General features: G+C 36.1%; 1 pseudogene; it reads right to left on the minus strand.

The window, feature by feature from the left end:
- Positions 1–21278: 21278 nt before the first annotated feature.
- On the minus strand, positions 21279–25198 carry LOC141547301 (fructose-bisphosphate aldolase A pseudogene; annotated as a pseudogene).
- Between the last annotated feature and the right edge of the window lie 295 nt (positions 25199–25493).

The raw sequence follows: 25493 nt of genomic DNA on the forward strand, positions 1-25493 counted from the left end.
GTCTTTATCAGAAACATCAGCTGTAAATATTAGTTGCTAGCTTTCTGCTTTCTTCATAATCTTGGTTGCATTGGTTTTGTCTGTGCAAAAACTTATATAATTAATTTAATCAAAATTATCCATTTTGTATTTCATAATATGCTCTTTTGCTTATAGTATGATCTAGGTTTGGGTCTAATGAAGACGCTTGGGGGATTTCCCTGTTTTGTAATTTGAGTAGGCTGTTCTTGGATTCAGCCAGCTACTCTCCTCCAGCCAGAAAACTCTGGGTTCAATGTGATAACAATGTAAGCCTTCCTTTTGTCTGGGATACCTTCAGATTTCAACCTGGTCTGGAAGCTGGAACTGAAGCTCCACTCTTCCTGCGGCCGGAGCCACCAATTCATTGCTTGCTAAATTGTTCTTTCTCAGTACTTGTCCAGCACTAGTAACTTCTCACAGTGGAACACTGTCCTTAGATGTAAATTTCTCCTCCTCTCCCTTCCCTATAACCCTCAAGCTCTGAATTGGTAACCCAGAACTGAGTTGTGAGGAAGAGAGCTTCCAGTTGTCACCTGTTCCTGTACTGAGATTATGTTTGTGTTCCTCTGTGCTATTTTGGGGGCTTCTTTTTATATTGGCACATGGCCTCTCCCTACCCTGGAATGCTCCATAAGACTCTTCCCAACTAAATCCTGTTCCCTGTGTCTGCTATACTTTGCCTTTGCTACCCTAGTTTGGAATATATTCTCACCGTGATATTTTCCCCCTTGTAGTTCCTATTTAGAATTCTGCCTGGTGTATTTTCTAGATCTGTAGAAGAATAGTTATTTCTGCTATTCTTGGCCTGCCCTTCTTCCCCCATGATTTGACCAAGTTTAGCCAATGAACCACAGAGTCTGTCATATCCCCCCCTTTTTTTTTTATTTAAGCAATTGCTAGTTTAGTCTAGATTCTCAAAAACTCTTTTTAAATTTCTAGACTTTATCCCCTTTTAAGCCATCTTCTTGTCAAAGAATATTTCTAAATATTTCTAAAACCTGATTATATCACCTAAAAAATCTTTAATTCTCCATTACTTAGTAAAACACTCAAGAGACAAAAAATAAGTTCCTCTATAATCTCTATTCTGTATATTCAGCCTATTTCATAGTCTCTCCTTTTATCACTTATCTTTTAATCAATCTGAACTATTTTTAGTTTCTTCCCTTTCCTTAAGATGCTATATCTTGCTCCACCCCATGCCCCCAAAACCTGATATGTGCTCTCACATTTCTGCCTCAGGTGCCAACTCTAAAGCCTTCCTTGATATCCCCAATATTAAGGCTTTCTTTTTTCTAAACTTTCCTTGTGATATAATTGGTGTGCTCATTGTATCCTATTATGCCTTTCCTTGCCCATCCTCTCACCCCACCCTCAAATGTAAGGTCCTTTTCTTCAGTGACTGATTTGTCTGTCAACAATAAGATTCATATTGTATGTGTTCTATAAATGTTTGTGGAGCTGAACTGAGGGCCTCAGGGCACAACAAAATGGCTCTCATTTTAAATTCCAAAAAAGTGACCTAGAGATAAGTTACTCAGGATAGTTTTTTGGTTTGTTTTTACAAATGTATTTTGAAGCTCTCAATCTATATGGCATTCAGTCTATCCTGAATAACACTATTTTAGATGGTAGCTCATAAGGCTCATAAATTTCCACTTTAACATATATCTAGGGTAACATGATACTGTGGAAAGAGTACTCACTCTAAAATTAAATCAGCTCTTTAATTAAATTAATAATTTACCAAGTTCCCATTTCTGCCCATTGATTCACACATGGTGTAATCCTGAGACCTCTCACCATTCTTTGGATGCTCTATGAATTCTTGGTGTTCCTCAGTCTCAAACTGAACACCTGACTGAGCACTATATATAGTGGGGCAATCATCTCTTAGCTCTGGGTACCATGCCTTCATTCAATCTAAAATCATATTAGTTTTTTTGGCTTCCATATCACTTCTGAATATTTTTCCCAGATATTTCTTGGAATTGGGGTAAAAAATGTGTTCAAATTCTGCCTCACATAACTTATTAGTTATGTGAATTTGGGCAAGTCATTTCAACCTGTTCCCTTTTTTGTAAAATGTGGATGATGATAATAGATACTTAGTAGGATTGTTTTGAGGCTCAAATGAGATGGAACATTTGTCAAGTAGTATGTAAACCTTGAAAGCATGTAAGTGGTATGTGCAATTTTCAACATTATCTGTCTATTATCCTTTAAAAAAATCATTTACAAGTGTGATAAGTATGCTATCCGTAGCTTTATCCAAGTTAGTCATAATATTAGATACCACAGGACCACACCACTGTAGATCTTTCAAGCTGATCAAAACTACTTGATTCTACTATATCCTATCTTATCTGCAACCAAAGCATGATAAGACTTTGAGAAATGCATTAAACTAACCTAGATGCACATAATTTTCTTAATCTGTCAGTTTAGTATTTTTAGTAAGTGAACCTGTGATTTCACTGAAAAAAGGAACACACAGAAAAAAACTCTTTGATTATATTCTGCAACTTGAGTGTTAAGAAAGCTGCCTCGGGCCATGGTGTCCAGGAGACAGGCTCCCAATCCTGTCAAAAAAAGGAAATGAGGGCAGGCCAGTTTGACCTGCCCTATTATGATGATACCATGCTGGCTCTATAATTCATTAATCATTCTTTTTATGATACATTCTAGGGTTTTGAAGGGAATCAAAATCAAGCTCAGTGTCAGAATAGCATTTATCCTCTGCTAGTAACCCTTCACTCATTCCTAATAGTAGATGCCAATGGAAAAGGCTTAATAATTAAGTCTAGGGTATTCTGGTCATGTGATCAAAGGGGATGGATCATTATACATTATTGATACTCCCATTATCTCTGTCAATTTCTGTTTCTCTCTCCTCATCTCACCTTATTTTTTCTGGACATTTACCATCTTTGTGACAGATTTAATATAGATGCCCAACTGGCTTTAACCCTGATGCACCTCAGAACTCTAGAGCTCAAGTGGTTCACCAGCCTCAGTTCTCTAATAGAGATTTCATGCACAACTATTCCTGGCTATCTTTTTAAGTTAGGAAAGAGAATTACTCTCCAGAAATGGAACAATTACAGCTGAATCCATAAGACAAGAAAGTAAGATGTATATACATAAAGGTAACTACATTCTAATCCTTAAGGCATTTATAGACCACCTCTTCCTCTACAATCTGCTTGCTTTATAAGGGTGTTTACACTGATTCATAGTTTTGTGCTTTGGGATCCATGTAAGAATTACTCCTACTGTAACAATTCTATTAGCGCCCTACCCCATTATAAGATTTCTGGGATCCATATAGTACTTCCCCTCTTCTTATATTCTATAAGAATTACATCCATTTTCAACTAGCAGCAGACATTGACTCTGACCATCAGTGTGAAAGAGAAATAATTGGTGGGGGGGAGCTGTAGAAATTGGTCTTTAGTTTCCTTGTCTTGGGGTAGCCCCTGGGCTTAAAGAACCTCAAGACTTCAGAGATGTGTGTTTGTCACATCCAATCTTGCAGGAAGTGTTGGAGATAAAGAAGAGATGAAACTGGGACTGTGCATGATTCTACCAGACCTGAAAAGGGGATTGACATTTAGTAGATCCAAGTCCTGTTCTCCCAGAAGGCAATTGGAATAGTGTAGTCCTGGGCTATCATGGGGCAGATCATAAATGAGAGCTGATTTTTTTTTTTTTTTTTAAGGCTGAAGCCAATAGATTTAAGAGGAGTAAAATTCAATTAAAACCTAGAGCTCAAAGCAGATAATACATCAGAGAAGATACTAAAATTATAAAGATGCATAAGTATTTTGGTCTCAGAAAGATTGCAAATTTCATTTAAAAATTCATGACAAGTGAGACTGATCCAGTGTATCATGAGATAAGAAATTCTGTGGAATCTGAAAAGCATGGAACCATGATGAAATGTACACAAAAAGGGGAGGAGGGATAAACACATGGCTTTATATCCTTGCAGAACAAAGTAGTAAACAGAATAGGACAGAAAGGGGAATATTCAAATAACAAAGGAGATGAGGAAAATGGGGGAAAACTTAGTAAAAAACTCAAATTAAGGAAAGGGTTGACAAACAGGATGGAGGAATTGAATTCTATAAACAGGGTAGCATCAAATTAGATTAAGCAAAACTAATTCTCAGGCAAAGTACTGACTTAAAAGAGAATTTTTAAAAGTAATTAATACTAGAGACACAAATGGTGGAAAACAAAAACCTAACTTTTAAGTGTTAATAAATGAGATAATAGAGAGTAGCAACTGGATAACCAAAATCCTGCAGTCTGTGCTTACAAGAAACATCTAAGGGGCAGCTAGGTGATATAGCCTAAGACACTAGGTGTGTGAAACAATCAGACCACAACAACAACAATAAAAAAAAAAAAAAAAAAAACTCCAAGAGGGTGGGATGATACTTTTTCAGATGATTTTTTTTAAAAAAGGCAGAAGTTATAATGGTGCTCTCAGCAAATTGAAAAAAAAGAAAAAGTGATGGAAATAATGATTAAGAAAAGCTGAAAAATCAACAAGTTAATTAAGTGCCTATTATGTATTGGGTGCTAAGGATACAAATAGATAGATAGATAGATAGATAGATAGATAGATAGATAGATAGATAGATAGATAGATAGATAGATATAGCTTTGCCTTCAAGGAACTCACAATCTAATGGGGAAGACAATGGGCAAAATCCTCCTGTTTATACAAGGTCCAGTTAGGATCAATTGAAGTTCATCTCAGAGGCTCAGAATGAGTAATAAGGAAAGACCAGGAAAGTCTCTTGAAGAAGTTGTAATTTCAGCTGAGACCTGAAGATAATAGTAGAGATGAAGGGAAGAATTCCAGACTGGGGAAATGGTGTTTTTTGAGCAAGAAATAGCAAGGAAGACATTGTTATTGGATTGTAAACCAGATGAGGTTGATTAAGATGTAAGGAAAGAGAATTACACTCCAGAAATGGAACAATTACAGTGAATCCACTGGGGTGGGAAGGATGTAGGTTTTGAAAAACTTTAAAAGCAAAAGATTTTGTATGTTCTCTAGGTACCTGGAGTGTGTTAATTGTGCATGTGTGAGTATAGATGTGAGTGATTTGGGCATAATTTTTTTTTAGGAAGATCACTTTTATAGGTAAGTAGAAGATGGAGTGAAGCAAAAAGAGACTTGAGGGATAGATACCAACCAATATGCTACTATAGTTTTGAGCTTGGATGACTGAGTCAGAAAAGAGAGGGAATGGGGCAAATTCAAGAGAATTGTGAAAGTAGAATCAAGAACACTTTGCAACAGATTGGATATAGTAAGTCAAAATGGGAAAGAAGGCCTGGGTGATATGTATGTTGGGAAATTTGGGTGTCCTGGTGAATAATAGTGATGTTTGGAAGTGGGAGGGAGTGGATTGGAGGGGATAGAGATCTCATTTTCAGTTTGGAGAAGGAAGGCTTAATAAATTAATTTTTAAATTATTTTATTTTTGAATTTTAAATCATACCTTTTTACTTTTAACTTTTAAAAAATTCTTTAAAATTATTTTCTAAAATTTTGATTTTAAACACCCAGGAGGGGGATAAGCATTACAAAATACAAGAAAAAAAATTCAATAGACTCAATCTTATATTGCTGGATTTTTTAAAAAAGTATGTAACAACTTTAAAGTGTTATTTTTCAACTGCCTATACGTTACTTTTTAAATTGACTACTTGACTAGCTCTTCTCTTTACTTTTCATCCAGTAAAATAGGAAAAAAAGAGGAAAATAAACTCAAAAAATAAGCATAATTGAGCAAAATGAATCCATGCAGTGACCATGTCCGAAAATGTTATATCTGGATCTTGAGTCTCTGCAATCCTTCTTTGAGAAAGGAGCTAATACGTTTAAACTTGAAGACATTGTTGGCAATAATCAGAGAAAAAGTTATATCCCTAAAAACATCTATTAAAATTTTTTTAAAAATCAATTAACTGAATATACCAGTCAAGTAAATCAAAGTAAACTAATTTGAGAAAATCTTAAAAATTAGAGGAAAAGTGGGTAAAATGGAAATCAAAAAAGGACATATAACTGGTACAACTAAAGGTTAATTCTTTGAAAGAACTAACAAATCTGATAAACCTTTAGTTATTCTGACTACTAAAGAAGAAGGCAGGAAATTGAGTCAAGGAAAAAAAAAAAACCAACATTAAAATCCCAAGGCCAGAAAACATAATTAATAGAACTTACCCTGCACAGTTGCATGCCATCAAATCTTACATAATAGTATTTTATCTTCAAAAATTGTCAACCCAGTTTTCTTACTAGACTAGATAATACAATAAGATGGAATAAGAAATAATTGAATGTTCTCAAAGATTAGTTCATAATATCAACTTGACAAGAGTTGTCCAATGGAATGCATTTGACACACTATTACTACTACTACTACTACTACTACTACTACTACTACTACTACTACTACTACTACACTACTACTATTACTACTGCTGCTATTGCTGCTGTTGCTGCTGCTGCTGCTGTTACTATTATCCCTACACTTCTTTCTTCCTGTCATCATCACCACCACAACCACCACTACTAATACCAGGTAGCATTTGTATGTCACTTTAAGTTTTACAAATACTTCATTTGATCCTTATAATAGCCCTAGCAGGTTGGTGCTATTATTATCCCCATTTTACACATGAGACAACTAGAGATTAAGGGATTTGCCCAGGGTTACATACCTAATAATTATTTGATGCCTATTTTGAATTTAGGTCTTTCTGACTTTAGGTCTAGCACTCTGTCTACCACCTTGCTACAAAAATAAACTCTTGTAATAATTATGTTGTCTGCTCCTTTGGCTCTCCTACTAACTAACTGCTCCTTCATAGTCTTCTCTTCAGGTTCATTATCCATGTAGTACTCCCTAACAGTGAGTATATATGTGTGTATGTACACACACAAACACATACATATGTATATACATACACACATATGCATGTATTGGTATATACAGTTCTCTCTTTCATATCACAGGAATTAGGGGTGCTCACAATCTGGAGAATCCTTGTAAACTTTTTGGCAATTCTTTTATACCAGAGAGGGTTAGAATTATTATGGTATTAAAAGATAAAATATGTTAATATTATAGAATATTGTATATATCATATGCATTTCTGAGTTTCTAAATTTTTTGGCCTTTGCATATTGTCTGTGACTTCTGCAACCCTCCCTCCAAATTCGATCTTCTTTGGCAGCCTTGAGTCATTTAAACCTCTGTATATGACTTTAGGGACTCTCAGAATGAGTGCCCATAGAAAGAATAAAATTTCTCTTAAGATTGGGGTTTTCTCCAGGAGGACCTGAGCTCAAATCTGGCCTCAGACACTTCCTAGCTGTGTGAGCCTGGGCAAGTCACTCAACCCCAGTTGCCTCAGCAAAAAAAAAAAAAATAAAATAAAAAAAAATAAGATTAGGGCATTCTACCTATAAGACCATGATGGAGATCAGAGACTGAGTCAATGGCGGCTATTGACACTGGATTACTATCATATTAGGAAATACTTCATCCGAACAATGGGGGGGACACTTCAATTTCTGGAGCACAGCAATTTCTACTAGGGAATTAGAAGGACAGATTCCCAAAAGGACATCCTCAAACAAGTGGCAAAAGCCCCTTATAGCTTAGTCTTAAGAGAAATCTTATTCTTTCTATGGGCACTCATTCTGAGAGTCCCTCAAGTGTGGATACAGAGGTTTGGGTGACTAAGGTAGAACTGCCCAATCTTAGATGTCTAAGTACAATTTTATTAGCATACTATGACTACGACTTCTTTAACTTTTTCCACTTGCCATTCCTTTTGGTCCAAGAAACTTTTATGTGACTCAGTATGTAGGTAAAGGTATACAAATTAAACATTTACTGATAAATCATAATTTCACGACCCCCACATTCATTTATGAGACAACCTGTGTTGTGAGCCACAGTTTAAGAAGCTGGGTTTAGACCATAGATTTTAATTCTATATTTCAGGAGTTATACTCAGAGCTATCCTTTGGTGTCCTAGTTAATGTTTAACAAACTATTCTTTGAACAACAACAACAAAAATCTATGTATCAAATTTTAAAGTTTGTTTTACATTGACATTTTTTTCCTTCACTTTCTGAAGTCTAGATGATCAATAAAACAAACAAAAAAATGCCCTAATTTGTAGCATATACCAACTTTCAAGGTATAAATACGTATGCTGAAAATTTAACTCTCAGCTCAATAGAGCCAGTTGCAGTTAGCTCCATTACACTCCTGCCATCTTCCTCCTCTCTCCAAGTTGGGTGACTGCTGCTCTGCTTTATCTCACCCTCATTAAGGCCTCATTTGTATAGACAGCTGCTGTAGCCATGCTGATATTCCATTTAAGTCTGTCCCCATGTACACTCCAAGGGTACAGCCGATGTCACTTGTGTGACGTTTTGTCCCGAAGGATGAACATAACTGGTTCCTGTGTCACTTCTCTGGAAACCATGGTTGTATAGGCTCAAGGTTCCTTCATTACTGGGGAGGATTCTCATTCCTCTCTCAATCTTTCTCCTTTCTTTTTCTTTAAAGCTCTGATATCAGATGAGTTCAACACATTTTCCAAAGAGACATCTAGATGAGTCATGTACATCTGGGCAATTCTATCCCCTTGGGCACTGCCCCTTTTACTTATCCTCTTAGTTATTAAGTCTAAAGGTTAACCTCTCTATTTTCAAAACACAGTTCTTGAAGACTAAACATATTGATGTTCATTTCTAAATACTGAAGTGTGTTGATAGTTTTTTTTTTTTTTTTGTTCCTTACATTAGCAACTCATAGCCAGTACATGCTGACCTGTCAGTATATTTATTTGTTGTGTCAACTTCCTTGGATGCCCATGGGGTCAGTGGAGGGTCTCTTCATGGTTCTACTGAGAGAATTTAGTGTACGCAGACAAAATGTGGCTGTCATGCTGTTCCAGGCTTCTTCATCAGGATTCCTTAACACCCAGAACTCTCCTTACCTCACATTGAACTTTCCCAAACCAAAAGGTCTTAATGGACCAATATTGCCAATTCTGCCAAATATTCAGCTACCAACTCAAGTCATGTAGATCTGATGGTTTGGCTCTGGACTGGAATGAAACAAGATGTTTATAGGTCATATAATGCTTAACAAAAGAAATACACTTAAGAATAGCATGGAAAGAATACTCAGCAAGAATAAAGAGAATTGGTTCAGTTGATTGTAATTCCCTATCCCCATTACATAGCAGGGCATGCCTGAAAGAGTGTGTTCCCTTGTATGACACTGGGGAAGTCCTTAATCCTGAGGAGCTGAGGCTGTTTGTTGACTGACTTTTGTTGCTTTAGTTGAGAATTAAAGTCTTATGTCTCACAGATAATTTCACTAAGTTTTAAGGAAGCCTGGAGCTTATATGATGAATTTCCAGGTGTGGAGTGGAGTCTCCTATTGTTGTTTTTTTGTTTGTTGTTTGTTTGTTTGTTTTTGAGGCTGGGATTAAGTGACTTGCGCAGGGTCACACAGCTAGGAAGTGTTAAGTATCTGAGACTAGATTTGATCTCAGGTCCTCCTGAATTCAAGGCTGGTGCTCTATCCACTGCGCCACCTAGCTGCCCCTTGGAGTCTTCTATTGTGATGTTTAAAAAATTCTGAGAGACAGAGTTTCCAGGTAAATTAAGAACAGTTTTGTTGACTATGTCTAGAAAGCATTCAACAAAAACAGGCTCATTCATTGTCCCTTCAGTAGACTGAACTGCTGAATCTTTAACATTTATAGTCTTGACAAAGGGATGCACCTGAGCATGAAGATCAACTATGATCAATAATGAGAGAATGGCTACTACAATGGGAAGTAGGGCATATTAAGATGAGGGTCTTTGGGGACATAAATCAAATCTTAGTCTTGATCTTTGACCAAGTGTTGATCAAAGTGACTTAATAATTTTCATATTACTTGTCTCGTGAATGGGAGAATCCACATTTCACTTATCCAACCTTAATTTTTCTTCTGAGCTTTAATCTCACATCATCAACTCCTCTGAGGACACTTTGAATTGAATGCCCTATGGACATATTTAATTAATCATTACAAAACAAAATTTATGAATTTTCCTCCTAAGCCCTTGAAATTCCCTCTGTTAAGAATATTACCATCTTCCTGTTCTCAGATTCATTGCCTCATAGTTATTCTTGCCTCCTTCTCCTTTTTATTCCCCATTCCCAATAAATTGCTAGTAATGTTTGTCAATTTTGCCTCCACTGATATCACATTTTTCATCTGCTCCTCTTCGTTTATGGCCACTACCCTTCTTCAGGCTCTTATTACCTCTTGATTGGAATATTATAATTGAGTTCTAATTGGTCTTCCTTCCTCAAGTCTCTTTCTTTGGTAATCCATTATCCACAGAACTGACAAGGTAATTTTCCTAAAGCATAAGGCTGATCATATCAATTCTTGGTTCAAAAAATTCAAGTTCTTTTCCATCACTTCTAGGATATAATCTAAACTCAGCTTTTGGTCATTTAAATCCTTCCATCATTTGACTCCAGACTACCTTTCAATATGTTCAATATTTGTTTTATTTATGCATTCTACCTTCCTTGCTCTTCAGTTGCTGCTCTTCAGACATAGGATTTTATCTCCTCTTTCTATACCTTTGGATTCATGTCCTCCATGACTGGAATGAACTTCCTTCCCATTTCTTTCTCTTAGAATCCCTAACTTTCTTTGAAGATAAGCTAAAGTACCATTTCTTATGTCTTTCTTTCAAATGCCTTCCCCATTCATATATGTAAGCATGCATATTTACACTTATGTATATACATATATATATATATATATATATATATATATATATATGTGTGTGTGTGTGTATGTATTTGTAAGCAAATGTGGTGTGGATACACAAATACACACACACACACATATATATATATATACATAAGTGTAAATATGCATGCTTACATATATGAATGGGGAAGGCATTTGAAGTGTTATTTTCCTGACAGAGTTCCTTGAGATATTTAATTTTTGCTTTTCTATCACCAGTGCTAGGCATATAGGTGTTTAAAACATTTATTGATTGATTAATTTCTGTTTCTTTTAATACTTAGTAATGATGTGTGGATACAGCTAGGTAGGTGGTGTAGTGCTGAGTCTGGAAGACTCATCTTCCTGAATTCCTGTCTGGCCTCAGACACTATTTGTGTGACCCTGGGCAAGTCACTTAATGACATTTGCCTTAATTATCTCATCTGTAAAATGAGGTGGAAAAGGAAATGACAAATTGCTCTAGCATCTTTGCCAAGATACCAGAGGTTTGCCAATCCCAAATGGAATCATGAAGCGTCAGACATGACTTTAAAATGACTGTTCTGAGTTTTACCCTATTTTTCTAGGAACCTTATCTCCATGAAAATTGAGGATTGACTGTACATTTAAATTTGTTCTGTCTTTCACTAATTAGCATTTCTGGAACTGTGCCAAATAGCACTGGGAAGAAGAGGAATCTCTTATTTGTCCTGGAGAATATTTTAGTATTTATTTATCTGTTAGAATCCCTAACTTTCTTTGAAGATAAGCTAAAGTCCCATTTCTTATGTCTTTCTTTCAAATGCCTTCCCCATTCATATATGTAAGCATGCATATTTACACTTATGTATATATATATATGTGTGTGTGTGTGTGTATGTATTTGTAAGCAAATGTGGTGTAGATACACAAATACACACACACACATATATATATATATATATATATATATACATAAGTGTAAATATGCATGCTTACATATATGAATGGGGAAGGCATTTGAAGTGTTATTTTCCTGACAGAGTTCCTTGAGATATTTAATTTTTGCTTTTCTATCACCAGTGCTAGGCATATAGGTGTTTAAAACATTTATTGATTGATTAATTTCTGTTTCTTTTAATACTTAGTAATGATGTGTGGATACAGCTAGGTAGGTGGTGTAGTGCTGAGTCTGGAAGACTCATCTTCCTGAATTCCTGTCTGGCCTCAGACACTATTTGTGTGACCCTGGGCAAGTCACTTAATGACATTTGCCTTAATTATCTCATCTGTAAAATGAGGTGGAAAAGGAAATGACAAATTGCTCTAGCATCTTTGCCAAGATACCAGAGGTTTGCCAATCCCAAATGGAATCATGAAGCGTCAGACATGACTTTAAAATGACTGTTCTGAGTTTTACCCTATTTTTCTAGGAACCTTATCTCCATGAAAATTGAGGATTGACTGTACATTTAAATTTGTTCTGTCTTTCACTAATTAGCATTTCTGGAACTGTGCCAAATAGCACTGGGAAGAAGAGGAATCTCTTATTTGTCCTGGAGAATATTTTAGTATTTATTTATCTGTTAGAATCCCTAACTTTCTTTGAAGATAAGCTAAAGTACCATTTCTTATGTCTTTCTTTCAAATGCCTTCCCCATTCATATATGTAAGCATGCATATTTACACTTATGTATATATATATGTGTGTGTGTGTGTGTGTATATATGTATTTGTAAGCAAATGTGGTGTGGATACACAAATACACACACACACACACACACACATATATATATATATATACATATTTAAGGACCTTCTATGGCTACACTTTTTGTAGTTTTTAAGATGAATGAGTACTATTATTTTGTTGAGAGCTTCTAATGAATTTTTAGAAATACTCATTCAATTTTTTTTTTGTTTTGTTTTGCCAAGTATGAACCAATTTGAATCATCAGAATGATTCAGAAAAGCAATCAAAGAATGAATTAAACTTTTTTTTTTTTGAAGTGCAGATAGAGTTTGAAGGAAAGGAGAAAAAGCATAAGCATAGAAAGTCCTTAATATATATATATATGTATATATATATATATATATATATATATATATACATACACACATCCTTTAATCTTTTAAAAATTATTAATGAACTTTGTCAAGAAAAAGAGTAAAATCTAAAATTATGACCAAGTTAGATTCATATCAGCTTTAGATATGTTTTTGATTACAATTAACAAAAAACCTTCCATGTCAATGCTTTTTTAGGATTTTTAAATAAATTAATGCTGAATTTTATCAAGAATATTTGCCATGAGTATCAAAATGTTCTGATTTCTGTTGTTATTTATATATTGTGTTCTAATCATAAAGTTCTCTTTTTTCCCAAAGTATCCAGTGTTTTAGCTAAGGAAGCCATCTCAATATGGTGAGAAAGCTGCCTCAATGGAGACATGACTTGTACCTTGGCTTCTTCGGCTACTCAAGTCTTTGGGTCAATTTTAAGAAAAGAACCAGTCCAATTCTTTATGATTTCTTGTAGCACTATACTGTTCTATCACATGCATCAACCATAATTTTATTCAGCTATCTCGCAACTGATGTATGTCCTTTCACTTACCAAATCTTAGCTACCACAAATAGAATTGTATAAAGTTTTGTGTACATGGGTTCTTTTCTTTCTTTGATCTCTTTGGGATATTAACTTACTAGCACTATCACTGGATAAAAGAATATGTACAGCATAATTACTTTTGGGGGGCATAGTTCCATATTGCTTTCTATAAAGACTGGACTTGTTCATGGCTCTTCAACAATGCATTAAAGTATTTGATTTTTCACAGTTCTTCCAGCATTTGTCAGATTTATCAACCTTATGATTATGAGATAGTACCTCAAGTTGTTTTCATGTGCAGTACTCTAATTTTTAGTGTTTTAGTGCATTCTTTCACAAAACTATTGATAGTTTTTTTTTTTTTTTCTGAAAGCTGGCTAAATATCCTTTGACCATTTATCCTTAGAGAATGACTCATAAATTTGACTCATATCTATCTTAGAAATTAGACCATTATCAAAGGAATTTGATACAGAGATTCCACCCCGTAACTTCCTGCTTTTCTAATTTTAGCTGCTTTGATTTTATGCAAAAACTTTTAAGGTAATCATTACCCATTTTACTTCTTCTCCAACTATGCCTTCCATTTGTGCTAACGTGACTTCCCATTCTTCGTGAGATTTCCACTTCCTATTGCATAGGTCTGATTTCTAGTCTCAAGGGGAAAGAAAATTGATCTTTTTCTCACCACAACCCTTCCATCTCCTGCTGAGTATGGCCATTGAGCAGCAAGGGGCCAGTCAACTTCTATCATTACTGCTCAACTCCTCCCTGAGCAACTTCTACCTCCTGTTGTCCCTGCCAGCCTGATCTCCTGCTTCCCCTAATGTGGAGACTTTGTAGTGTGAAAATGAGCTATCTATTCTCTGAGCTTATATTCTACTGGACTCATCCCCTGAAGGAAGATGAAGAGGTAAGTATGATGTCTTGCTGTGTAATCTATTGCCTAATTTCCAGCCTTCAGAGGGAAGAGAAGTGGAAAGGTCCCTTTCATCTTACCACATGCCTCCCCATCGTGTCTTCTGCTTGATCTTCTGTCTCTTCTGGGAAGAGGAATGGCATTTTCTACTTGGTGATGAATATTCTTATACCTGATCATACCCTATACATCCCAGTGAACCCCTGTATCTATCCAGACTCCATTCCCCATCCTAATCCCTTCCAAACAGTGTTCATTGTCCTTCTGGAACACAATATAAGCAATACACTTTCCTTCATCCTCAATCTTTTCTTACTCCCTCAGTCTAGCAATCACTGAAACTTGGCTCTTCCTATGCAGCCTACATGGCCACCTTTTCCAGTACTAGATTAATTTTCACTCATTTTCATTGTTACTTCCAGGCTCTTCTCTCACCTCTATCTCTCTCTTCCTTCAAGAGTCATGCAATGCACATCTACTGTTGAATCAAAATCCTGGTAGCAGTTGCCTACAGACATCCAGTTTATTTTCCTCCTTCAAGAAATCCAGTTTCTGGGGGCAGCTAGGTGGCGCAGTGGATAGAGCACCAGCCCTGAAGTCAGGAGGACCCGAGTTCAAATCTGGTCTCAGAAACTTAACACTTCCTAGCTGTGTGACCCTGGGCAAGTCACTTAACCCCAGCCTAAAAAAAAAAGAAGAAAAAGAAATCCAGTTTCTGGCTCACTATTTTTCTTTTTTTCCCCCAACTCCTGCCCTTTTACTAAGGGACTTCAACATACATATTGACTCTCTTGCTCCTCAGTTCCTCATCCTACTCACTTCCCATGACCCATCCCTTCTCAACCTCAAGCAAAGATATGCATATCCTTGATCTTGCCAATAGCCATAAATATATTTCTTTCATATTTAAGAATTTGGAACTCCTGTTATTGTTTACCATAAATTACAAATTTTCCACCTTCGACTAGTCCTTTCAATGGTAGTTTTTTAAAAATTTCATTTTTAGTATACTTTCTTTAGTATCTATCCTCTACTCAAGATCCTCATTCTCTGATTTAGAGCCCCTATAATTATTTAGGCGCTCTCTTTTTTCTGTATTTTTCATTAAATCAAAACTTGTAAAGTATCCATTCTAGGCTCTCCACTTTGGGTGATTATTGCCACTGCAGAGCTTTCCCTGTGACTTCTCCTTTTTCCATTGTGTATCACCTCAAAAAATTAATTATTGCAAGTATATGTATATTACTCCATGAAAGGCCTCGCATGTCCCTGATTATACAACTCATCAGTGATTAACTTTCCCCCCCATTTGTATCAAAATTTTCACCCTGGATGTATGTGATCCTATTCTTTCTGGTACTAGTTGCCTCTAGAAATTCTACCTTCCCTTTTTTTGATGTAAGATGTGTAGACTTTTCAGACTCTAAATTCCTTCCACCCACCACAAAGTCCTCATCTTCTTTTCCAGACCATCTCTTTTCATCCCTAGGAACATTCATCAATGGAGCCCTTACCATCTCCAAAATAAGATTTTTCTTCATCACCTCTCTTTTCTTTTTTTAAATAAGTTTTTTATCTTTCAAAATAGATACAAATATGTTTTCAACATTTATCCTTACAAAACCTTATGTTCCAAGTTTTTCTCTCTCCCTTCCCTTCCCCCCTCCCCTAGACAGCAAGTAATCCAATATATGTTAAGCATGTGCAATTAGTCTATACATATTTCCACATTTATCATGCTGCACAAGAAAAAACAGATCAAAAAGAAAAAAAAAAGAGAAAGAAAACAAAAAACAAACAAACAACAAAAAGGTGAAAATAGCATTGTGATTCACATTCAGTTCCCATAGTTCTCTCTCTGGGGGCAGATGGCTCTCTTCATCACAAATTTATTGGAATTGTCCTGAGTCACCTTATTGTTGAAAAAAGCCAAGTCTATCAGAATTAATCATCACATAATGTTCTTATTGCTATGTACAATGTTCTCTTGGTTCTTCTCACTTCACTTAGCATTGGTTCATGTAAGTTTCTCCAGGCCTTTCTGAAATCATCCTGCCTATCATTTCTTACAGATCAATAATATTCCACAGCATTCTTATACCATACTTTATTCTTCCACTCTCCAATCGATGGGCATCCATTCAATTTCCAGTTTCTAGCCACTACAAAAAGGGCTGCCACAAACATTTTTACACACATGGGTCCCTTTCTTTTTTTATAATCTCTTTGGGATATAGGCCCAGTGGAGACACTGCTGGATCAAAGGATATGCAGTCTGATAACCTTTTGGACATAGTTCCAAATTACTCTCCAGAATGGTTGGATCCGTTCACAACTTTACCAACAATATATTAGTATTCCAGTTTTCCCACATCCCTTCCAATATTCATTATCTTTTTCATTATCTTTTCTAATCTGAGAGATGTGTAATTGAACCTTAGAGTTGTCTTAATTTGCATTTCTCTGATTAGTACTCACCCTCCTTTTCAATCTTTTCATCTTTTTCCTTCTCTGTCTGAAACCAAGGGGTCACTTTTCTCCTTATTAGCCCTTGATTTCACTTTGGCACATCACATTCTTTTTTTCCCCCTATCTCCTTGTTCCCTTCCCCCTTTCTTATGCCTTCCCATATTTTAATGTAGTCCTCCTAGAATCAGTAAATAACCTGTAGTTGTGTGTCATAAGATTCTGTCCATAGTGTCCTATGCCCTTGTTATCTCAACTAAACTTCCATCATTAGCCTTATTTCCTTGTGAACATTTAGAAAGAAGTTTCTTAATGTTCTCTTCATACTCATATTGTTGCGGTAGCTCTCCTTGCCTATTACATTTATTCACTCTCTTCTCTCTGTATTTCTGTTGTTTGGAATGTTCAAAACACAATCTCTTCAGTTCTCATTTTCATCCTAAAAATGTTTCAAATGCATTTTTATTATTGAATATCTATTTTTTTGCATATGATTAAGCTCAGATATTCAGAGTTGGTCACTATGCCCTCATCCTGAGTTCTCCTGTTCTTCAGAAGACATTATTCATTGCCTTCTACATTTTTTTGGTAGATGTAGGACAGTTTTGTATTATTCAAGTTTCTTTTCTTTGTATTTGAGTGTCTTTTTCCTGATTGCTTACAGAACTTGTTTCTGAATTGAATTGTTAAATAAAGCCAGTATGTGTCTTTGAACTTGCAATCTTGAAGTTTATTTGTTTGTTTGTTTGTTTGTTTTCCAGAAGTGATTTATGATTTTTTTCAATTGGTATTTCATTTTCTGTATCCACAAATTCTGTGAAATTCTCTTCTATTACTTCTTGCATTATGGTGTTAAGGTTTTTTGGCCGACCTATGTTGAATCCATGTATCCTATTTTCAGGATCAGTGTGTTATGTTTTCTTGGTGAGTATGTTTTAATGTTCTTGCTTTTTGCTTCTCTTCTTCTAGATTGTTTTTTACTTGTGTATATTTTCTTTTTTTTTTTTTTTTTTTTTTTACTTGTGTATATTTTCATTTGCAATCTATCATTCTCATTCTTGTTTCTTTGGTGAGACTTGCTATCATAGATTCCAGGTGGGTTTTTGTTTGTTTGTTTGTTTTTTGCTGTGTAGCCTATAAATTCTGCTCTCATGATTTTCATTTCTCTTTTGAACCATTTTTGAACCACTGTATTTGTGGTTCTATGTTCTATGTTCTGATCATTTTTCTTTGGCTTATATTATTTTTTTCACAGATGCTTGAACCCATTTACTAGACTTGGGGACCATCGTTCTTTCTGTTGTTAATATTTTTCCTGTTGATTTATCTGTTTATGTTCAAGATCTTTGAATTTTCTTTTTCCTGAAATCTTTCCCCCCACCTCTGATTTTTTTAAAATTTAATTTCTGACTATCCCCTCTGATGATTCTTTCCTTGGAAGCTGGAACTCAATAACTTAGTCCCTTTCTCTTTTGTACATGAATTTAGCCTTGAGCTGAACTGGCAACAACTGGATGCTGTGTTCTTTCCTTCAGGCTAGAGAAATACTGCCCACCCTATCCTACAGGGTATCTTGTCCTAGTGTCCTATCTTGCTCTTTCTCTTTACCAGTTCTTTGGCCCAGAACAGGTACTTCATGGTTTTTCAGTGCTAATGCTTCAGGGATATCTGCCATAGCACTAGCTGATACAACCCAATATACCTAATCTGTCCCACTGATCAACCTTTTTCTTTCTTATCTAGTACCAAATTATTTTGATAATTATAGCTTTGTGGTAAAGTACTAACTTCAACTATAAAATAAGATCAAGTTAGATAGCCTTTGAACTTTAGAGGAAATAAAATCTCTACAGATTCAATATTTTAGAGCCAATTAATATAATTACTGTCTGTGTGACTTTGGAAAGTAAGCTTCAAGATCAGAGATGGGAAGGTATCTCACTACTATCTCAGGTGGAGAATTCTGGAGAGTAAAGCAAATCAGGAATGATATGTGGAAGATGAATCATGCTCCTCTTGACAAAGAGATGATAGATGAGAGAAATACAGACATACATTTTAAACATTAAAGTGTCTGGAAAAGTACATTTATTTTATTTATATAAATTTACTTGATTTAACTTCTGTATTTGAAAACATTTTTCTGAAACTTAAGACAATTTTGAGATACCACTTCATACTTTTGAGATTGACTAAGATGACAGGAAAAGATAATGATGCATATTGGAGGGAATGTGGGAAAACTGGGACACTAATTAATGCATTGTTGATGGAGTTGTGAACAGATCTCACCATTCTGGAGAGCAATTTGGAATTATGCCCAAAGGGCTATCAAATTGCATATCCTTTGATCTAGCAGTGTTTCTACTGGGCTTATATCCCAAAGAGATCTTAAAGGAGGGAAAGGGATCCACAGTTCTTTTTTTTGTAGTGGCAAGGAACTGGAAATTGAGTGGATATCCATCAGTTGGAGAATGACTGAATAAGTTATGGAATATTATTATTGTTCTATAAAAATGATGAGCAGACTGATGATTTCATGAAGGCCTGGAAAGACTTACATGAACTGATACTGAGTGGCATGAGCAGAACCAGGAGAACATTGTTCACAGTAGTAGCAAGATTATGTGATGATCAGTTGTAATGGATTTGACTCTTTTCAACAATAAGATGATTTCAGGTACTTCCAATAGACTTGGGATCCACATCCATATCCAGAGAGAGAACTATGGATACTGAATGTGCATCTAAGCACCTGTTTGTGTTGTTGTTGTTTGTTTGCTAGTTTTTTTTTCCTTTCTCATCTTTTTTTTCCCCCTTTTGATCTTTCTTGTGCAGCAGGATGAATATGGAAATAAATTTAAAAGAACTGCACATGTTTAACCTATACTGATTGCTTGCTGTCTTGGGGAGGGGATAGGGAAGAGAGGAAGAAAAATTTGGAACATAAGGTTTTGCAAAGGTGAATGTTGAAAACTATCTTTACATGTATTTGGAAAAATTAAATATTATTAAGAAAAAAGAAATCATTTCCCCTTTACATAAAAATTATAATTATGATTGTTTTGTATAACTCTTTCATGTTTATAAATTAAGAATAGAGGGAAAATGTCAACAATAGTTTGGTTTACACATAACAAAATTAGATCAGAGAATTAGACTTTTGCCCCAAATTCCAGGGATTGCCTCTCTGGAGGCAAGTTAATTGTTAATATATTTTAAAAAAATTTAAATGGTATTTTATACTATTTATATCTTATATTCTAAATAATTTAAATCTTATATTCTAAATTGTTCCCCTTCTTCTCCATCCCACCTTATCCTCAGCAAGAGAGCAAGCAATCCAATATAGATTAAATGTGCAGTTCTTCTAAACAGGTTTCCATATTCATCATGCTGAACAAAGAAAAAAAAAAGGCAGATGAAAAGGGGAAAAATCTAAGCAAATAACAACAATGACAAAAGGTGAAAACGCTATGCTTTGATCCACAGTCATACTCCATAGTCCTATTTCTGGTTGCAGATGGCACTTTCCATCAAAAGTCTGTTGAAATTTAGACAGGTTAATTGTGAGAGGACCTTATGCTGATGTTTATTAATCATGTTATTAGTTCCTTAATAGCTGAGAGACTCATTTTACCCCTATCCCAAAACAAATCACTGTTGTAATAAAAGGCAGGTAGTTGGGTGTTTCAGGAAAAAGCTGAAGCCTTTGACATAAAGGTAGTAGAATGGGGTTTAGACCAGAAGGAAGGTTAAGGCTACCTACAGGAAGGAAAGGTTTGTCCTGGAAGAATGGCTACCCTCCCTTGGGAATTCAGTCTTGGAGTCATCTTCCCAAAAGAAGCAGAGAAAAAAAAGAGGAAGAATTCATATCTCTTATTTTGTTTCCTTATACAGTCAAACCTTACTTTATAGCAACTAGGAATTAGATAGGTATTTTTTTTTTTTTTGGTCAAACTAAGCTGGTAAACATTTATTATTAGGTTATATTGATATCATTTATATTAAATGTAGTATATTTGTGTTATCATATATCATATACTTTATAATAATATATAATTTGTTATTTATTGACACTTACTATCTGCCAGACACTGCAAACTTTGGGAATATAATGAAAGGCAAAGACAGTCTTGCTTTCAGGGAATTTACAATTAAATGGGTGAGACAATATGCAAATAGCTATGTCTAAGTGATATGTATAGGATGAATTGGAGATTACCAGAGAGAGAAGGAATTAGTGTTTTTATTTTAGTTAAATAGTTTATTGGAAAAAATGGGCAGAGGAGGGGTCACCGGATTCACCAGGGTAACAACAGCACACAAGTTGGGAGAGATCAGCATAAAACTCTGCTATCTCAGCCTCCTCCTGGACTGTGAAGGACAGCCTGGAGTGTTCGGACACATCAAGAAGTGACTTAAGTATGATTAGAGGCAAAGAGAGATTCACTGGCTGCAGTTCCTGACTTTCCACTTGGAGTATACTTGGCTTGAGCAGCTTGGCTGTTGGCCGTGGCCGCTTAATATATTCTTCTTGGGCAGCCTGGTCATTTTCCTTCTTTCCACCCCAGATCTCCATGGCATAGGCCTTTGGGGCTTGGCTATAAGAAAAGGTCCATGTCTTATGCCAGGGCAGGTACTGAAGGCGCATTTTGACCCCCAGAGAGGAAAGTGATACCAGTGACTCCAGGAGGTACAGTCCAGTGAAGGGCAGTTACAGTTGCCATTGCAATCTCCTCATGTGAATACTTCTGGTCCAGTTATGGCCAGCATGGACCTTGTTAGACTTCAGCAAGGTCCCTTCCAGATAAACATGGTAGACTCTCAGAAGCCAGAACCTTCTCAATATCATTACTGACAAACCCTTCAGGCAGTATCTCTGGTTCCACAATGGGGACAATACCATTCTGCTGGCAAATGCCGGCATATTGGGTCAGCACATTGGCATTCTTCATGATGGCAAGTTGGGAAGGTATATTATACCCAATCTTGAGCACACAATGCCAGTGATAATGTCTAGAGTCAGGAGATGGAATATCTTATATGAGAAATGGATGGACACCGTTGTCCTGGATCACAGGGTATGTGTGGAGAAGAAGACTGGAGGAAGCCATTTCATGAAGTGCTTTGAAAGTCAAAAAGATTTCATGGTTGACTGCAGAAGTAAGGAGTTTATTGAATGGGAAAGGAGAGATATTGTCAGACTGGCATTTTATGAAAATCACTTGCATTGTGACTAGAGACTCAAAGCAGGGAAATAGACCAGCAGGCTGTTGTAATAGTTCAGATGTGAGAGCTGATAAGAATCTGAACCAGGAGGGCTGCCAAGGTCAGTAGAGAGAAGGGGTCTGAACAAGAGGAGTTACAAAGGTAGAATTAGTAGGACTTGGCAACTGATTGGATGTGGGATCTGAGAGAGAATGAGGAATCAAAGATGGCATCTAATTGGATGCTTGGATGATTTAGAGGATGGTTAAGGATAGTTAAGAAGAAGGGAGACTTGGAGGGGGGGTCTTAAGTAACTAATTCATTTTATTTGTTATCTTTTATTTTACATCAATTTAATTTCCAAATATCTATTACACTCTATTGTACTCAAAAAGTACTCAAACCTTTTGACAAAGAACCAACAAGAAAAAGAGAAAAAGTTCAGAAAATTATTTACATCAACTGAGTTTGACCTTATAAATAATATTCCATGCCAGTAGTCCCCTACATCTGAAGTGGGTGACAATACTGCTTTTTGGGTTCAATGCACAGGCTTCTGGGATGTTTATTCCAAAAAGAATTTCCTTCAAATGAGCAAAGCTTTTTCTACCTCAAATACTGTGAGAATATTGGGACTATGCATATATACATGTGCCATGGAACTCATCTGCTTCTTGGTTTTCAAATTATTTCTTTACCCACCCTCCAGTAATAGAGAATGTATTCGGCATACCTACAAATACTTTATACATACTTTATAGTGAATTGAATTCCTAATTTATCTCTAACAGGAGATCTAGGAAGCATGGGGTTATATCTCTGACAACATGGTAGTGAATTGGCTAAGCATCCACAGAAGCTTTAACAGAGTTAATATATGGTCTATATATGGAAGACAGCTGGTCTGCTGGAATATTCAAAATCAAAAGGTTAGCATATTTTTCTTAGCAACAGACATTGGTATCAATTTTATTGCCTTCAAGAAAAGAAAAAGAAAAGACAGCTGGTGCTGAAGTGCTATTTAAAGGGCCAACTGAAGCTATGCTTTGTCCAGCACTAGAATAGAGAGGCACAAAGTTCGGGGGATGCTTCTGTCTCCTTGTATCACCAAGAAAAAAGCTTGTAAATAGCTAGGCGCATGATGAGTAGAGCCCTGCACATGGACTCAGGAAGACCAAGTAGTTCAAAATTTTATCAGCTGTGTGATCTGGGCAAGGATCACCCTTAAAGGTCACCCTGCTTAATTTCAATTTCCTTATCTATAAAATGGGAGCACTGACTTCCCACAGTTATTCTGGAGATTAAAAAAATGTATTTGGAAAGCACTTAGCCCAGGACCTGGCCCTTGTAGGTATTTAATAAATGCTTGTTTCCTTCCTATATTCCCATTGCCATTACCTTCCCCCAATCTCTTTCTAACCAAGGCATTAAAATGTGGATCCAAATTGGAGGAGTCTGCATGGGGTCGGATATTTCCCTTAAGAAGACTTCCATATTTGAGTTTCCCACCCTGACTTAAAATGAAAGTATTGTTGTTACACCAGAGTTCTTTAGTGTCCTTTAAGACTGGGGAAACTGAGGCTTAGAAATTACTTGGCCAAAGTCACATTAAAAGTGTGTAGGGGAAGGTGGGGGTGGGAACTAGAACCCACCATCTAGAGCTAGAATCCTTTACTCTGAGTACTATAAGATTCTTCTTTTGTCTTAATTGATTCTTAATTAAATTAAATGAAAATTAATTTTCTTTTTTTCTCTTCTTCTTCCTTCTTCCTTCTTCTTCTTCTTCTTCTTCTTCTTCTTCTTCTTCTTCTTCTTCTTCTTCTTCTTCTTCTTCTTCTTCTTCTTCTTCTTCTTCTTCTTTTTTACAATTAATAAAGTTTATTTTATTAATTTTTATAATTATAACATTTTCTTTGACAGTACATATGCATAGGTAATTTTTTTTTTTTACAACATTATCCCTTGTACTCCCTTCTGTTCCGAGTTTTTCCCCTCCTTCCCTCCACCCCCTCCCCTAGATGGCAGGCATTCCCATACATATTAAATATCTTATAGTATATCCGAAAATTAATTTTTTCAATTAAAAGAGATTTCTCTAAGACGGTTGCGGGCACAGGAAACACGCGGTCCTTCTCTGAACACGACCTTCCCTTTCTCCTTTGACTTTGAGTACGCTAAAGAGTGTCTTTAATCATTAAATAAATGATGGTGCATCGGAGCCAAGCAACTGAATAAGAAGAAACTACTTTTCCATCAGTAACACCAGAGGGCAACCTTGTTCCATTTTCAGTGATGCTCTTTACAACTTTAAAACGGGCTTTCCAGGAAGGAGTTTCTGAGCCGTGCGTGGCTAAGCCCGAGGGTTTAGGAATGAAGAGGGATGGAATGCTTTAGACAGCTGTGCTCCAGCATGTGAAAAAGATAGGATGAGAAGGCCCAGATAAGCCTTGGAACGGCTCCCAGTTACATGTAGTTATTGTGGTCAGCATGTGCGGTGCCATTCTAGGACTCCATGGGATCCCACTGACTAATAACTCGGTGTGGAAAAGCCAGCAAAGGAAGGGAAAGGAATCTGTTTCTAATTTAGTAAGGGAATCTTACACCAGGCATCCTGCCCTCCCGGCGAACGGCACTGTGCATGCCAGACAAACTTGAAATGCCTGATAGAATTCTTACCATGACTGAAAGCCATAAGTCGTTAGCAAAAAGCTAGGATGACACCCACGGACATTGATTTTTGGGGGCATTTCTGATGAACCATAAAATGGCAGCTTGTAGCATAATGCAAAGGGGAAGTTCAATGAACCCAAGTGACTATTCCCTTCCCCCCTTTTTATTATCATGTTTGACATATTAGACAGAAAATGATGCACATTTGCAAAACATCTTTCACCTCATTTTGAGGTCAATAATGGTAGACATATGCTATAAAGATAAAAAGGACTTAGGAGTGTATGAAATAAGTTGGTTTATTGATGGTTCTTGCAAGAACAGGGAGAGCCCTGGGCAGATCTGCACTTATAGATATAGGAATGAGCTTTTTATTTCCCATTCTAAAGCACACCAATTGGCTGGGGACAAGCAAGTTAACAAACCTCTTATCCTCTCGTTGCATGTTCCTCCTTGACATGTTCCCCCTCCCTCATCCTATAACCCGTGTTCAAAAATGGTGGAAAATGCCTCTTTTGGGGAGGAGAAGCTCATATTAATGAATTCATTTAGCATGTTACCTTAGTGCTTACAGTTACCTTTTGCCCACTTCTTGTTTGAGGGTGATTTTTTTCTATTTTATCAGTTCAGCAACTCGCTATCTTGTTTATAGAACTAACTTGGCCAGCTAATATGACTTTTTTGAAGTCTTTGTCCCTATGTGGAAAAACAATTCTATAGGTTATTCACATTAGTATAAGGATTATTGATTTAGA

The sequence above is a fragment of the Sminthopsis crassicaudata genome, chromosome 6 (assembly GCF_048593235.1).
Source record: "Sminthopsis crassicaudata isolate SCR6 chromosome 6, ASM4859323v1, whole genome shotgun sequence".
NCBI classification, from domain to species: Eukaryota; Metazoa; Chordata; class Mammalia; order Dasyuromorphia; family Dasyuridae; genus Sminthopsis; species Sminthopsis crassicaudata.